Genomic DNA, 18,038 nt, shown 5'->3' with positions numbered 1-18,038 from the left:
AAGGTGTGTAACAGGAAAGAGCCCTATGGAACCTCGTAGTCGTCCACTAACTCCTCGAATGTTTGTAGTTGTGAGTCTACATACAGGTCTCCCCATGTGTCCAAACCCCTCTCCTTCCAGGGCCCCATTCCCGGGCATCCGTGACAAGCGAACGTGCCCGGCAGTACTTCTAGGGGCAGGTAAGGGACATATGGAATGGGCCGACCCCTGGGCAGCAGGTATCTGGAGCAGCTCTGCCTAGCCGCTGCCATTAGGATATTGCCTTGATGTTTCTGGGTCAATGTCGTTGTGCCTGAAATCCACTCCAGTAATACCTGGTGGTCCCAGGATAGCGCCGCTTTGACCAACTCAGTGAGGTTACTCTTAGTCAGCCATCTCATTGGCCATTGCAATTGTGCTGCGGCAAAGTATTGCTCATAGTTTGGGGCACCTAGGCCACCATCCAATAGCGGCAGATATAACTTATGGAGCTTCAACCTGGCCCTAGAATTCCCCCATATCAGGGAGACTAAAAAGGATTCCAGCTCCTTAAAACATTTCCGGGGCAGATTGTGGGGGTGTGTGTAAAAGAAGTACAAAAGACGTGGGAGGACCAGCATCTTGGAGATGGTGACCTGTCCCATGGGAGACAAGGGGAGGCCCAGCCAGAACGGGAGAGTTGAGAGGGCCCTGGTAATGGCCCAACACAGGTTGCTGTCAATAGTATCCACCCCTGAATGTAAGACCTGGACCCTCAAGTATTTAAAAGTGTCAAACGCCCATGCCCATGCCAGCGGCGTGCTCAGTACAGCTTGTCTTTGGGCTGGTGTCATAGGTCTCACCGGAAACACCACCAATTTAGACCATTTGACTCAGAGTCCAGAGACCCTTGCATGCTCATTTAAGAGGTGCATTATCAACTGCAGTACCTCAGTCTGGCTGCGCAGGTAGATTAATGCATCGTCCGCGTACAGCGACAATATGTGCCACCTATGATCCACATGTAGACCCTATTGCGTGACCGTTTGTTGCAGTCTACATGCCAATGGCTCCATGGCCAAGGCACCGACAATCGGTGACCGGGGGAAACCTTGGCGTGTGCCACATGCCATCCGGAAAGGTGAGAAGAATGTGCGACCCGTCTTCACTGAAGCCTGTGGTTTGTAGTACACCGTATAAAGTTAGGCCGATGCCGAACCCTGTCAGCACTTCCTGCAGATAATCCCAGCTTAAAGTGTTGAACACCTTTTTGATGCCTAAGGGTGCTATCCAGGACATCTCCGCCTTTCCCCTCGCCCACTCCAACAATGCAAACAGATGACGCAGATTCAGGCCAGTGCTTCGCCCGGTATAAAGCTGTTCTGGTCTTCATGCACCAATAGGGGGACAGCCGTGATCAACCTATTCGCCAGTAATTTCCAGGGGATCTTGCGGTCAACGTTCAACATCGACAAAGGGCGATATGAGGCCATTTGGAGAAGGTCACAGCCTGGTGTCAGTAGAATCACTAGCGTCACCTCCCTCAGAGTGTGCAGGAGTTCACCCTTGCAGGGGCCGCATACAGCGCTTTGTAATATTCATAAAAGGACTGATTAATGGCTTCCTGCGTGTTCACAAGAGTCCCGGCAAAGGTGTGTATGGCAGTGATGGGGGGTTGGGAAGTATCGGACTTCAGTAGCCACGCGAGGAGCTTGCCTGCCTTGTCTCCCTCCTTGGGTCTGCCTGCTAAGTATGTATTGTAATCTAATGCACAGAGGTTGTCCACTGCGCTCTTGTATACAAGGCGGACCTGGCCCAGAGAGGGACCAACCCGAGGGTCAGTGGTAATAAGCTGCTTGCATCTCTGTATCTCCGACTCATGAGTCTGGAACGCGTCAGTCACTGACCTTTGGGCGCCGTATGTGGTTTTGATGGCATGTCCACGAAGTACAGCCTTAAAGGCGGCCCATTCACCCGGTTGAGGAAGCAGTGCCAGCATTTATCAAGAAAGAAATATGACTCAATGGAGTCCGAAACTGTGGCACAGTAGGACGAATCAGCAAGCGAGGCATACGGCAGTCGCAAGGTTGAGATTGCAGGTCATCTCGCACCCCTGGATAAACTCGATTGTAGCGGGCTATGATCTGAAAGCGCACACGTCAAATAGTCTGAAAGCAGTATACTGTGTAGGGCATTTTCCGAGCAGTATATAATGTCTATCCGAGTATATAAGTCATGTAATGCCGAGTAGTGCGAATAAGTGCGCATCAGGGGATGTTTGCTGAGCAATGCATCATGCACCTGAATGTTAGATACCCACTCCGTCATGTGTTGTTCCAGCCAGATGGACTGCGCTCCTATAAGGGGGGCAGGAGCTGTCCAGGTCAAGGTCCTGAACCCCATTAAAACCACTGCGCCAGTACATGGGGTCCACGAGTAAGGATGGTGTGAGTGATTGCAGGAAGGAGGATTGGCCTGAGTTTGGGGCATACAGAGGCACCAATGCCAGTGGGGACCCATTCAGAAGGCCTTCCATGGTAACAAAATGGCCTTGCGCATCTACTCTAGAGTGTGTGACCTGCAGCAGGGTCCCAGTTGCCACCCAAATGAGCGTGCCCCTAGCATTTCCCGAGTATGCAGTGCCCAGGATTGTAACTCTCCAGCTCTTGCTGAGTGATGCAAGTGTTTGTGCGGTGAGATGTGTCTCCTGTAATAATGCAAACATGACCCTGTGTAAATATTGATTCACTTTGTGTCGTTTAGCACAACCCACCAAGCCCGTCACGTTCCAGGTCAAAAAAACATAGTCTCCAGCCACCATTTATCCAGTTGTGAGGAGGATGTCCAATGCAAAACAAGCCTCAAACATCCAGTCCTCCCTTGCGCGTAGCCCACCCCGCGCATAGTGCTAAAAGTGTACAAACAGCCCCACTTTGCAGAGTTTTTTATATAGCGCAAACTTGACCCAATGGTATCAGAGCCCTTGACACGAGCACCAGTTGTATTACAAGAGGACACATTCATAAAAAAAAAAATTGCATGGGGAGATTAAGTAATTTGTCCAGAATCACAGGATGTTCAGCGTCATTGCCGAGACTTGAACCTGGTTCCCCAGATTCAAGGTCGATCTTCCTAGCCATTAGGCCATCTCCTCTCCCCAACTTTAAGTGGACAAATAAAGACATCAATATAATAAAGAAGATTCCCCAACATCCCACCCCAGGTCTGTTTGCCAACGAGCAATAGCCATTCGCGCTAAAATGCAGGTCAAATAGACAATGAAATAATATAAAACAAATAGAAACAATAGTAGTGCTATATCAGCTACTTATCACTCATTGAACAGGGCGCATCGGGACTAGTTGACATTGCCTGGGTGCCGCCTCTCATGGCCCGGCCTGGCACCAAGCTTGTGTGCTCATAACGTACAGTCTTTGCAATGACAGCCCTAGTAGGATTCGAGAATGTTCAGCCCAGTGCGTCTGCGCGGATGAGGGCAGGGCTGCCCCCGACAGCGCCTCAAGCTGTGAGGCCATGATGGGCAGTGCCCAATCCACTGCTGTGTCTGAGTCCGAGGCCAGTCTTTGGGAGGATGTAGGGCTACCTATGTGTTTCGCCATTTTGATGGCCTGTGCACGTTCCTGGGCCAACTGGGCCTTCATTGGATGGCGTACCCGACCTCTGACATATCCACTATGGGGCTCCATTAGTATCCAGGTCTGGGGAGAGTCCATCGATATTGTGGGTGGTCCATGTGTAAGGCCTTGCTGGTCAATCCAGTTCCACACCTCCTCAGGTGTGTTGCAGAATACTGTACCCTTCTTATAGCGAATGCAGAGGCGTGCCAGGTATTGCAGGGAGTATTGGATGTTGTGGTCCCTCAGGCATTTTTGAACCTCCAGGTAGGAGGATCAGCAGCATTGTACTGATAAAGTGTAGTCTAGGTATATGTGGACCGTGGAGTTGTCAGCTTGTCATGGGCCCATCAACGATCTAGGTTAAGATGTATCAGGTATAACCCTGACATTCGAAGAATATAAATTAATATGGATTTCCTCATATTAAGGGATGATAATTGTATATATTTCCATGAATAGTGTTACAATACCATTGCAATTCAAACATACAACATAAGCAACAAGAGCAAGGCAAGGAGAAAAAACTAAAATAAAATGGAAAAAGAGAAGGAACCCCTCTTTAAACAGAATTGCAAAACATCCCTCGCCCCAGTAACTTCCATTTCTCTCGGTTTATAGTGTTACATAATTAGCTGTTTTGGTATGTGTTCTCTACCACCACACATGTAGATATTCCAGTAGATGTCTTAGAGCATTATAGTAAATGTCCATTGTGTGTCAACCAAGACCAAATACATTTCTCCATTCTAACAGGGGCGCGCCTTCTGGCTCACTTCCATCGCTTCCAGCATGAGAAGCCATTTCCGAAGACTCTGATAAAGCCTGGGTGATTGTCCCCTAGGCCAAAAGATTGTCTGCTGCTGTTGTATCTCTGCACTTTCTCCTCATATGTGCCTCTTCTGCTCCAGCCAATTCAATTAAAAGCTTTTTCCAGTCTGCAATTGCAGGGGTGGGGGCAGGGATTACATAAACAAATCTTTCAAATTCAGTTGTGGTACATGTAGAATTCAAGCAATGTTATCATTTATGTTCTCAAATGTAGCTCACACCAAAAATCGTCTATATTTGGCTGGCTTTCATTAGCAATTATTTGTTGAACAGCCATACACAATTCTTGAGCATCCTGCTGTTGATTTATTGAGAACTGAATATTACCTGCACACACATCAACAATATCTCTGACAACACTATTACAGTGGCACACATCCTTTGGTGGCTGAAGTGGCCCATGAAGAATACTTCATGTTCTGCATAAAGTTTTATGGACATGTTGTTGTACTACTTCTTGTACAGTACAACAACTATTACAGTCAATGGCATTGTCATTTAAAGACTGATATCCGTTTATTTCCATGTGATGTATTTTTTGTATTTTTGTTGAAAATCCTTCCTTTACCACAGGGGCTTTCTTTCCTCATTCTTTTTCCTTTTGAAAAAAACATGTTAGGTTTAGAAACAAATGGAAATGCACCAAGAGAAGGATTGTAAGTTCTTCTTAAACAATCATATTTGCAAACACAAGAACTGTCAGCATTAGTTCTTGTGTTGTAAAAGTCTATAAAATATTGCCCTGACAGTGTTTTACCATGAAGCAAAGCAATGTATGCATACCCTTTTTTAAAACAGTTTGTCCAATGTTAAGTTATACATAATCAAAACTCAGTGCTTGGGATTTGTGAATTGTAATGGCATAATCTATGTAAAATGGAAACCGTTCTTTGTGAATATTTAAATCTTTGATAAGTAAGAACCTTGCAGATCCATGACCAACTTTTTTGAGTTGTTCCATATGGTAACATTCTACAACAATAAATTCAATAGCTTCATTATATTGATATGTTAAAAAATCAAGGACATATCCCATAGCTCCTTTGACAAGTCCCTGTTCTATATCTAAATTGTGCCATAAAATAACTTGACAGTTTTTAGATACATGTAAGTCTTTTTCCAATCCTACTGTATGTGCACTGATTTTCTATATTTAGTAATTTTGTAGATAATGCTTTAGTAATAAGAATGTTTACTCCATAACTTTCTAGGGTAGTTTTACAAGGTAGATGTATAATTTCTTGTATCTCGAGAAGTAGCATTTCTATATTTATTTGATAATGGTCTTGTAGAGTTGGCATCAAACAAACGATAGGCAATGCCTATAAAAGAAGATAATGCATTGCTTGTGCAGGAGAATGAATGTTTGAAAATAAAATATTATTATTTCATTTCAAAAGCATATTTTTTAGCCTCTTCTCTTGAAATTCCAAGGTGAACATCTTGTAGTATTTTAGCATGATCTTCATCACTGCCTTGTCTCATATTTTGAGTGAGTTCACTGTATGAGAAATTTAGCAAAATGTTAACAATGCCTATACTGCCAAGAGAGTTCTGAGTTTATTTTTGAAAAACATTTATGAAAATTGGATGACCTTTTACAGGAGTAAGTTGGAATAAGTCTCCAAAACTAATCACATGTATCCCTCCAAAGAGAATGTCATAAGATGTCCTTTTTGAATCCGTAAGTAAACAAAAGCCAACATTAAGTTTGAAACCATGCTTAGATCATCTGTAATCAAAACGTGTAATTATTTTTAGAACTCAACATAGTTCTTGACAAGTATCAGTATTTAACTTCAAGCATTCTATTTTATTATCATGCCTCAAAGGTAGTAGTAATAGGGGATGTAACATGATTCCTTTGATATTATGTGCTGCTAATCCTGTTGGTGCAGTAACCATACTTGATACATTTGAATTGGAAAATTTGTGGATGTAAGTAGGTATTACTTTTATTAGGAAGCTTTTCCCGGTTCCAGCTTGACCTGAAATATATTGCAAAGTAGGATTATATTTACCACATTGACTTAATCCATTATCATGTACAAGTCCATGAGCTACAGATTGTCAAATTTGGTATATTTTAAGTTGTTCAGAGTTTAATTTCAATATGAGGTAATCGAGATTATATATACCCGTCTGAACTTCGTCCATAGCAAGTTGAACCTCACCTATTGCAACAGTAGCCTCGTTGTGTGAATTTTTGGATTGTCCAAGTCGATCTGTCAGTGTTAAAATTGAATAGTTATTACTTGTTCCAGTATCACCTAATAGTTCTGCATTAATTTACTTTTTTCTGATACCTCTTATTCCAACATTCCTAAGTATGACTGCAACTGTGGAACAGTCACTTTAATGTTATAAGCACCAAAAACTGCTTAATAGGACTTAAATGTTCCTATAATATCTTCCTCCTCATACCACAGTTTAAAAAGCTGTAGACGTGCTAATAAGTACAATTATTTTTTATCTACATTCTCACAACTGAGTTTGTGGATTAATAAGTGTTGCTTTTGAGGGATGGATTGAAAGGGCTGGCCCCAATAAATTCTGGATCTGTTTTAGAGACACAATCCAGTGATTCTTTAGAGCAGCATGAAAGCATAGAGGGGAGAAAATGTGTTATTAAGCCTATCAATTACTAAAGAATCCTCTTAGGCACATATTAACCACAGACAACTAAGTGCAGTTAGTTTGACTTTTTACAAAGCCAAAAATAACTGAATATAGAGACACCTCAAGACGAGAGTGTAAAAGTACATCGAAATCAACATAAAGCCAAATCTGCGTACACAATTAAGAGGATGTAGCATAAGCAAAACAATTCATTCAAGAAGCAGGATGCAGAGGATCAGGAAGCATGAGTCGAAGTTTCCCTGCATTGAGGGTTGGTGAGTGAAAGAAACGAATCTATCCCAACTCTAGCATTAAAATGACATCCCTTCTTAAGCATCTTCAGGAAAGAAGGTAAAAGGTGTCAGCCTGTGGAGTCTTCCTGAGAAATCTCCCCACACTTAATGGGTCATATAGCATAAAGCTACCAAGACAGAGCTTGTTCTCCGATGCTCTCTTTACGAAGGCAGAAGAAGTAGGCACATTCCCTACTCCCAACATCACATTATTGCAGGTAACTTTCTCAAGATTCATTGTGGGTCTCGCCATCTGCTATGGGTACGGTACTAAAGGTAGTTTTCCATGGGACAACCGAGTTCTTCTCTCACAATAATTTGTCCTTGTTCCCAGGCCTTCGCTTGTGTGAGGCACAACAGCCTTCCTTTATTGACTCAAGCAACATGATTGAAACTTCTTCTCTCCTTGCCTATTAAAAAAGACATTATTAATCTAGCTAACAAGAACGCTTCTTTCATCGGCTACACAAAACTTGGGAAAGAATAAATTACACAGCACATATGAAATTCAGACTGTTAAATCTAAAGTGAGAGTTTTCAGGGAACTGCGATTCAGGCCTACAAAGTTTAACTAACATAAGAAAACATCACATAAGCTTAATGAAATGAGGAAATAAGGCACTTTCAATTAATGCATGCACCTACATTAAAAATGATACAACTAATAAACACATTTAGTACATGGATAATTGTCAGTTTGCAACACAAATTTTTCATGCTTATGTTTTCTGCTAGTAACATTTACTATCCTCCTCAATTTTCTCCTTGTTACTTTTAAATTAAATGTCCTAAACACATCGTGTATCAAGTTAATACATTTCACAATTCTAACACGTCATGTTAACACAACAAAGGATTATATGTGGTTATGCTCTACATGTGTGATTATAATGCACCTCTACAAATAAAATGTGATTTCAGCTACATCAGTATTTAACATCCGTTTGTATCTTGTAAATAGAACTTTCCAGCATTGATATCTTCAACATCTTATTGCAAAGTGTATAATTTAACAACTTCATATAGTGATAAACTGTCTAACAAAGTGCTTCTAGTTGGGTAGTAAATGTCCATTACATTTGTTTTAACAACATCTTTATTATCTGGGTCAAATTGAGCAAGGTATTCTATTTCAAGTAGGCATTTCAGAAGAACTCTTTGTCAGGGTGATGACAATCCTAAACTAAGCCTTGTAATCGCTTGGGATTTACCATATAAATTGGAAGAATTTTTATTAGTCTGTGGCTTCATATCTACTGATCTCTTGATTAGAAATCATTTGAAGGCTAAATCTGAATAGTCCTTTTTGTTTAAGAGTGCTTTTCAGATATTTCTTCCCACTCTTCCTTCATATCAATTTTTTCTGACTGCGTAATGTAGGAAGTAATGTAACATGCTACCACAGTAGAGTTATCAGCAACAAATTGTATATCCATGTTAGTTCCACATATGTAGTGTTATAGAGTTGTAGTCATTCATCTGATGTGATGCTTGGTCTCTTTTTTGATTATATGTATTTTTGGTGACTTTTCTGTTGACATCAAATAGTTGACTCTTCCTTTTTTTAGAACAGGTTGTAGGAAACCAAAACGACATTTACAATAATTGTTTTGATTTGTTTCTAAATGTTCTTAAGCCATATTTGCCACACTTATGTGACTGTCATTTTACAACTTGTTCAAGCAGTTTTTTCATTTGCTTCTTTACGGGGGGTCTCACAAGTGACATATTATTCTATAAAATGTAGCACTGATTCATATGAGTTATATTTTGGTGCATCTTTAATCCACAAAAACATATGAATATATCTCTTGCTTGATTCCCTTTTATCCAAAAGAAAGTAAGTACCTCTTCAAGGGATTTTTTTTTTGTTGGTTAAATAGTTAAGCATAGTTTGAAATTTGGGGTTGAATAATCAGCAAACATTTGCTGTAGCTGAAGATCATAATTTTGTCTTGGAGGCAGCATTTTGAGGATTATCATTTGCTTCAAATAGAAATGTTTATACATCATTCCATATGTATTCAGTGCAAATTAAAGTGACAAAGCAAGTAAACAATCATATAATTCTCAGCATAAATCTTAGTTCTTCATGTCTTCTAAATCAATGTTCAGTCATACCTTGCTGACATGCTATAATATTCAACAAGTTATATTGTAGATTTTTATCATTGTTTTGCACCTTCTGGAGAAATTCTTTAGCTGTTAGGTTTGTAAACCCAGTTCTAGTTTGCATGATATGTAAAACACCATAAGAAGTAACAGATACTTCACTTTCATACAATAGTGTACAAATGTAAGTGCTGTCTAAAACAAGACCTGAAAAGTATGGGTTGAGACTGTCTTTCTCCAAGGAGATTCTGACTTCTGGGGCAGCTCATCCTGCCCTCTGGCCATCAGCCTGTGCTTACCTGATTGGCCATCTAGCTCCCAAACAACGCTGAGCCCTCCTCCTCCCACATCTGAGTAGGGAACCCCAATCTCCGTCTTGTAACCCCAGCCTCTCTTTGCCCTAAACAGCCCAGTCAGAAAAAACCGAAAAGGTGACGAGAACTTAGACTTGTACTGTGTATTCTTGATACTTTAAAACTACTGTGTTGTTTCTTTCCATGACTGTTTGAAATTGAACTCTTTGTGTCTGTGCCATCTGTACTTCTAAAACTGCTGGTTTTTCTATCTGTGACTGTTGAATTTCTCTCTGCACCGACCTTGACTCATCCACATCCACAACCAGATTAACATACTCACAGCAAATGTACTCCACTCTTTACTATAAACAAACCCTTCACATATTGGTATGTCCCAGCACTTACTACAAAGCCCTACAAACAACACCTATACACCCTTCTAGCCCAACTACTACACATGTGTATTCTTACTCAGACACAAAATACCACTCTATCCTATACCACTAACCAATCCACTCATCACCAACACAACACAAAACCACACCATACGTAACTATATTCCATCTAGACACACACTCCCAGCTCTAATTACTCTAAACAGACCCCCTTCTGTCACCAACAAACCTATACTCAGCCTTCCATCTTTTCATTCACGAACACCCCTTCTTCCTTTTACCAAAGAAACACAACCACACAACCCTTACACTCCACTTTACCATATATATTACCTCTTTTAGAAATCAATTCTACCACACTCATAACTCTTGTTCACCCCCTCACACACCACATACACTCATTTCCAAAACACATCACCACACCTTTACCTTGCAACTTCTACTCGGCAGCAATACTTTACATACAAATACTTCTAATGACCTCCTCTCACTACTCACGAAAAACAAAACATAACACACACACCAGCACAAATAAAATCTCACACACACTTTCCATTGCATTCCATATTACTTTCCATTGCAAACTGGAAACATACACCCACTCCTACCCTTCTGACTACACAAATAATACACAACATTAGCCAACTACACTGCTAATCTTTCTCTCATCCCCTACACAAACATATATATATATATATATACAGCATCACAGCAACTCTCTTTTAACCACCTCTCAACCATTGGACAATTTAGAACCTTATAACATGACCCACATGCAGCACCACCACTCTTAACTCATACACCTTCAACCCTAAACATATGAAAACAAAAGAAGCAACATACCACTCTTCACAACTTCACATCTTCATGTCTATTGCCCAACAAGGCTACTCTACAAAAACAACACCGCTCACCAACTCACTATCAACCACCATCTCCACCACCTATACACACAGATCCAGCAAAATGCCTTCTTAGCCTGCTGGACGAGGAATACGATACAGAAAAGGAACACTTTTGCTATCCTCTTACAGCTAATACCAGCCCTAAGTACACACCTGCTACAAGTCTACAAAACACTGATCACTCTTCTACAAAACAAAGTCACACCATCACCGTAACATATTCTTTAAACTGCCCACTTATACTGCTCGATCACTCCAAAAAACATGCATTAAATCTACGACCTTCTCACTGACACACAACCTGATTTACTCTTCATAACTGGATCATAGTTTGGAGATGACATGGCTCCAATGTTGCATGAAGCCATTACTTTGGGCTATTGTTAGAAATGTGGATCTCTTGTTGGCAGAGGTAGGTACCTTTGTCCAAATAGGGACCCTTGCTTCTTGTAAGGCTAAGGAGGATTCACACTTTAGATAACCCCTGCTCACCTCCTGGGTAGCTTGGCATGAGCAAACAGACTTATCCCAAAGGTAATGTGTAAAGTATTTGTACTCAAAACACACAAAGATATACCTGAGTCGACATGGGGTAATTTTGTAGAAAGGGCGTGGAAGGGCACGCATAATGCCCGATTCTAACTTATTCACTTCTATGTCATACACAGGGCATTCTAACCCCAGGGCAGATAAATAAATACTTCAATGTGGAGTCGGCATACTGCCCCAGATGCCACTTGCACGCAGCGGACTTTCAGCACATGATGTGGAGTTGCCTGCAAATACTGGGGGGAAGGGCTGCTAGAGCCGCAAACGTCTCTGACATGCCAGTATGAAGTAATGGCAGCGGGGACGGTGAAAGCAATAACGTGTCTATATAGGCGAATGATTGAAGAGGGGCTTAAACCATTGACTCAGCTGCGAGGAAAATGGGAGGGGGGCCTGGACAAAGATATACCTGAGTCGACATGGGGTAAGTTTGTAGAAAGGGCGTGGAAGGGCACGCGTAATGCACAGGGCGTTCTTAACTCCAGGGCAGATAAATCAATACTTCAATTTGGAGTCGGCATACTGCCCCAGATGCCACTTGCACGCAGCGGACTTTCAGCACATGATGTGGAGTTGCCTGCAGCTAGGAACGTATTGGGAGGAGGTGGTTGAAGCCCTGTGCGGAGTGACAGATTGGCAGATAGAACCCGATATGGGAGCATGTATCCTGCACTGGTTCCCTCACATGGTGAGAAATAAGGTTACAAGCAAATTCATTGATCTGTTGGCCAAGCGGGAACTGACGAGAAAATGGAAATCCAAGCAGGGCCCTAGTATGGAGAGAATGGACGGGAGGTGGGAGGGAGAGGCAAGTGACTAAGGGAGCACCTAGGTGGGCTCCCATTATGATGCGACCTGCACTGGATGCATACACTGGTATAGATACTGATGTAAAGAGAGGAAGTTGGGAATAAAAATGTGGTATTGATCATGGTATGAGTACGACTCAACTGAGAAACCTGATTTTATGCAATGTATCCAGTATTGGGCTCCTGTTGATAAAGTGCTCTGTATGGAGGGGGAATTATGTTTGTGTTGAAACACCCAATAAAAATATATATTTTTTTTAAAGCCTGAAGGCTGCTCTCCACCGATACCACTTGAATAGCTTTCTAAGGTTGTCTGAGACCTCTTAAGTCACCATAAGGGTTGTCTGGACTGGTGCAAGGTGCCCAATAACATAGGTGGACATCATATACCAGGCCAGCTTCTCACAGCGGTTAACAACTTTTCACGAACACTGCAGTGGTAGGTCTGAGATACCTTTTCAGGGTTACTCATGTGGGTGGCACAATCAGTGCTGGTACATTTCATTTACAGGCCCTGTCATGCCTCAGTGTACTTTACTACAGACTTACCAGTAAATCAAATATGCCAATCAGGGAGAACCAATTGTAATCACAATTTACACAGAGAGCACTCCCACTTTGACTCTGATCAGTATTGGGAACATGACCAAAGCATCCAAGGTAGCAAAAACGAAAACCAGCACAGCATAAAAAATACAGGAGTTAGAGGGAAAATGTCACGGGAAACCACGCCAAAGATGCCAAGTCTAACAGCTACCAAACTATCACACAAATTCATCTAGGCAAAAGAGAAGGGGCCTAGCTGTTGAATTCAAGCAAACATTAAATAACATTAAAGCTGATGATGTCTCCACACAGGTTGTGTGGCCCTCTTCACCAGATGCAACCCTACACTATCTTTCTTCTGTAACTTCCTACTCCTTTACAGACCTCCACCTAGAAATGCAACATTCCCAGACACACTTCTAGACACAGTTTCAAACCTCATAACACTACACTCTAACCTATGCATTGTTGGTGACCTAAACATTTGGTTTGAAAAACCCAGTATGCCCCATCCAAAAACAATCATCACTGGCCTAGACAGTGATCCTCCACAGACCCACACGCTTCTCTGGGCACATCCTAGATATCATTTTTGCAAATCCAGAACTAGTTCAAACAATTGCTCCAGTCACATGGTCAGAACATCACTTGCTTGCTTTCCAACATAAAACAACACACCTAAAACCACCTTACATGCACCCACCTATTGACCACGAAACAAACTCAATTTTGAAAACTTAGAATTACAACTATGATCCAGTACAGATCTAGACACAATAAATTAAATTCAAAAACTATTTGCGTGGTTACAGAAGCTTTTGATATCCCGATACCACTAAGAACAACACAACAGATCAAAAGACAAAAGGCACCTTAGTGAAATACAGAGCTAAAACAGCAAATTAGAAAGCTGCAATGCACCTCGCTGAAAACAAACACAAATCAAGACAAACTTCACCAGCAGAAACTTAACAGAATATACAAGTAAGTAATCAAAAAAGCTAAGAAAAAATACTATTCAGACAAAGTTAAATGTGTAAATAAAGGTTTATATCAAATTCTCACTGAAGTTTGTTAACCAAGTTTCCTAGAAGGAGCTCATCCCATTACTTCAGAAATCATGGACAAAATGGAAAATAATGACACAATCAAAGCAGACACGTTGGACTCTTATTTATGTATTTATTTATTTATTTTAATTATTTTGTAAAAATCAAACAGTGCAGTCGTGGCGATCAAAAAATTCATGCATCAGATTTCATAAGCAATAGGCAGCAAAAACATAAATACAGAGAAGTTAGCAGTTTAATAGAGCAGTGAAACAACGAGGAGAAACAAAAAAGGATTGTTTTATGAGCAAGAGAGAAGAACATCAAGAAAAAAAAAGAACATACAGTTCATGGAGCTATAGCATATTAAAAAATACACAACTTATAAATAATAGGCACAGAGGCTATTTTAACCATCTCTCCACCGGGGCCCAGATCTTACAGGCTAGCTTCCGCCTACGCATACCCTTTAATGTAAATACTGAGGACTCCAAATTATAGATAACTAGCAACCTAGCTCTCCAGTTAATGAATGTAGGTGTTTCAGGGCTTAACCATTACGAGGTGATACACAGCCGGATAATAGACATAGCTGTGAACATAAATGCAGAGATATACCACAGATTTCTACCTGCCACTGAGCCTTCGACACCCATTATCACCATCTCTGCGGACAGTGAACATGGAATATTGAGCATGAGGTTAATAAATCGCTCAACATCGGACAGGAAGCAACGCAGGCTCGGGCAAGAATAAAACATGTGAATAGCATCCCCTGCGTACAACCCACATCTTGCACAATGATCACCCTTTCTACAACCCCATTTCGCTATTTTTGCAGGCGTATAGTATAAATCAAACACTGCCTTGTAACTTTGAGTTTGAAGACTACCAGAAACCAGAGCCTCGCTAGCTTGCTCCACTACAGGTCTCAGATCAACCCCAGTCTTGCCAAGTTTGCCATCCCACTTAAGATTTTGCACCTCAAGGTCATCCGGGAAGATAGACAATAGGTGTTGATACACTGTCCCTATTCTGGCCTTTTTTTGAACCAACTCAAAAATAACAAGTTTATCTAACACGGAGGGGGATGCACTAAAACATTTGAAAATGAAACTTCTAAGCTGTAAATATTTCAATCAATCTATTTGTAGAGCGCGCTATTTACCTGTGAGGGTCTCAAGGCGCTGAGGGGGGTGGAAGCTTCGCTACTGTTAGAAGAGCCAGGTCTTGAGGAGTCTTCTGAAGGCGAGTACGTCTACGGTCTGCCGTAGGTGGGAGGGGAAGGGTGTTCCAGACCTTGGCAGCAAGGTAGGAGAAGGATCTGCCGCCTGAGGTTGTTCGTTGGATGCGGGGGACGGCGGCGGCGGCGAGGCTGGCGGAGCGGAGCTGGTGGCGTGGGGTGTGCAAGCTGAGTCTGCTGTTCAGGTAGGCTGGTCTGGCGTTGTGGAGTGCTTTGTGTGCGTGGGTGAGGAGTTTGAAGGTTATCCTCTTGTCGACGGGGAGCCAGTGTAGGTTTCTCAGGTGGGGGGTGATGTGGCTGCGGTGGGGGACGTTGATGATCAATATGGCGGAGGCATTTTGATGCGCTGTAGTCGTCGTAGGTGTTTGGCTGGGATTCCGGCGTAGAGTGCATTGCCATAGTCCAGCCTGCTGCTGACGAGGGCCTGTGTCACCGTTCTTCTTGTTTTGGTCGGGATCCACTTGTAGATCCTGCGGAGCATGCGGAGGGTGTCGTAGCAGGAGGAGGAGACGGCGTTGACCTGTTTGGACATGGGGAGGGAGGAGTTGAGGATGAATCCAAGATTGCCTGCGTTGTCGGGGGTGTCGGTGCTGTCCCCAGAGTGGTTGGCCAGCAGGAATCGTCCCAGGCTGAGGGGTTGGGTCCGAAGGTGAGGACCTCCGTCTTGTCCGAGTTCAGTTTCAGATGGCTGCTCCTCATCCAGTCGGCGATGGCCTTCATTCCGTCGTGGATGTTGGGTTTGGCGGTGCGTGGGTCCTTGGTGAGGGAGAGGATGAGCTGAGTGTCGTCAGCGTAGGAGATGATGTTGAGGTTGTGGTGGCGGGCCACTTGTGCGAGGGGGGCCATGTAAATGTTGAAGAGCGTCGGGGTGAGGGAGGAGCCCTGGGGGACGCCGCAGATGATGTTGGTGGCTTCGGATCGGAAAGGTGGGATGCAGACGCTCTGGGATCTGTCGGAGAGGAAGGATGTGGTCCAGTCGAGGGCCTTCTCTTGGATACCGGCTTCTTGGAGGCGTGTTTTTAGAGTGCAATGGCAGACCGCGTCGAAGGCGGCCGAGAGATCCAGGAGGATGAGGGCAGATGTTTTGCCGTTATCTAATTGGCGCCTGATGTCGTCTGTGGTGGCGATGAGGGCTGTTTCGGTGCTGTGGTTTCGTCTGAAACAGGATGGGGACGGGTCCAGGATGTTGTTGTTTTCGAGGTGGTGGGTCAGTTGCACGTTGACGATTTTCTCGATGACCTTCGCCGGGAACGGGAGCTGGGAGATGGGCCGGAAGTTCTTGAGGTCCTTGGGGTCCGACTTGGGCTTTTTGAGGAGGGTGTAGATTTCGGCGTGCTTCCAGCTTTCCAGGAATGTCGCTGTTTCGAAGGAGATTTTGATGATCTTCCGTAGTTGGGGTGCGATGGCTGCGTCTGCCTTGTTAAATATGTGGTGTGGGCACGGGTCTGTCGGTGATCCTGAGTGGATGGAGTTCATGACCTTGCGTGTCTCGACGTCGCTGACGTTGGACCAGGAGGTCAGGCGGTTGGTGCTGTTGGTGTTTGGGAGAGGGGTGGAGTCTGGCGCGGTTGGGTCGGTCGTGGTGTTGAAGCTTTCGTGGATGTCGGCGATCTTGCGGTGGAAGAAGATGGCTAGTGAGTCGCACAGTTCCTGTGAGGGTGGGATGTCGTTGGTGTTGGTGCTGCGGTTGGAGAGTTCTTTTACAATGCGGAAGAGCTCTTTGCTTTTGTGTGAGTTGTTATCCAGGCGGTCTTTGAAGGAGGATCTCTTGGCTAATCTGATGAGGTGGTGGTGTCTGCTGCGGGTGGTGTCCTTGAGGGCTCCGTGGTTGTCCGGTGTGCGTTCGTAAATATTTGAAGAAATCATGCGTATTCAACTGAAACTTATCCCTCAGGGAACGAATAAGATAATATTTGCCCGGCCCCCACTAAGTCCCCTATAACATTAATACCAAGTGCCTGCCATCTAAAAATAGTCTGATCCTGGAAGATACGGGGTAGAAGTCTAGCGGCTTTAAATGGAGTATAAATGTTAACATTAGGAAAATACAGTTTCCGCTGAATCTTCAGCCATATTGAGAACATAGGGATGACCACCTTAAACCTAATCTTTTTAAAGTAGCTCTGCTCCAAAACTTGCGTCAGGATACCCTTAGCGGCTGTACCAAGACCAATCTCAAAGATAGTAGGTCTCTTACATAGCTGAACCTCAGCCCTTTCCCCCAACAGAGGTAATCCCAGAAACTGAACCATCGCAGACCAGTAGCATAGTAACAAGTTGGGTACAGCCCAACCCCCCTGATCACGTGGGAGACACATCCACTTAGCCGCTCTACGAGACCGGCGATACCCCCAGAGAAACCTATAGCAGATCCTATCGGCCTTTGCCAAGCTTTTTTGCGAAAGCTCTAGAGGGATTGTCTGGAAAAGGTACAAAAACTTTGGGAGCACCAACATTTTAAGGACACTACAGCGGCCAAAGAGGGAAAGATGTAAGTGATCCAGCAGTTCCAACTTAGTATTTGCAGCCTCCACCACCGGAAGAATGTTCAAATCCGGAATGGTTTCTACTGCAGCCGTAATTGTTACTCCCAGATAAGTTGCTTCACTGACTACTGGGGCATCAGAGTACGACATATTGGGTGTTTGTACTACCTGGGTTTTTGCCACGTTTAGCTTATACCCCGATACTGATTCAAACTGTTCGGCAGACACCTTAAGAACCGAAAATGCGGAAGGAACATCTGATGTTAGGACAGCAATGTCGTCCTCATAAGCCAACGCGCGGTACTCTGTACC

This window comes from Lissotriton helveticus, chromosome 4_1 (assembly GCF_964261635.1).
Source record: "Lissotriton helveticus chromosome 4_1, aLisHel1.1, whole genome shotgun sequence".
Classification (NCBI taxonomy): Eukaryota; Metazoa; Chordata; class Amphibia; order Caudata; family Salamandridae; genus Lissotriton; species Lissotriton helveticus.
This window is presented reverse-complemented; position numbering follows the sequence as displayed.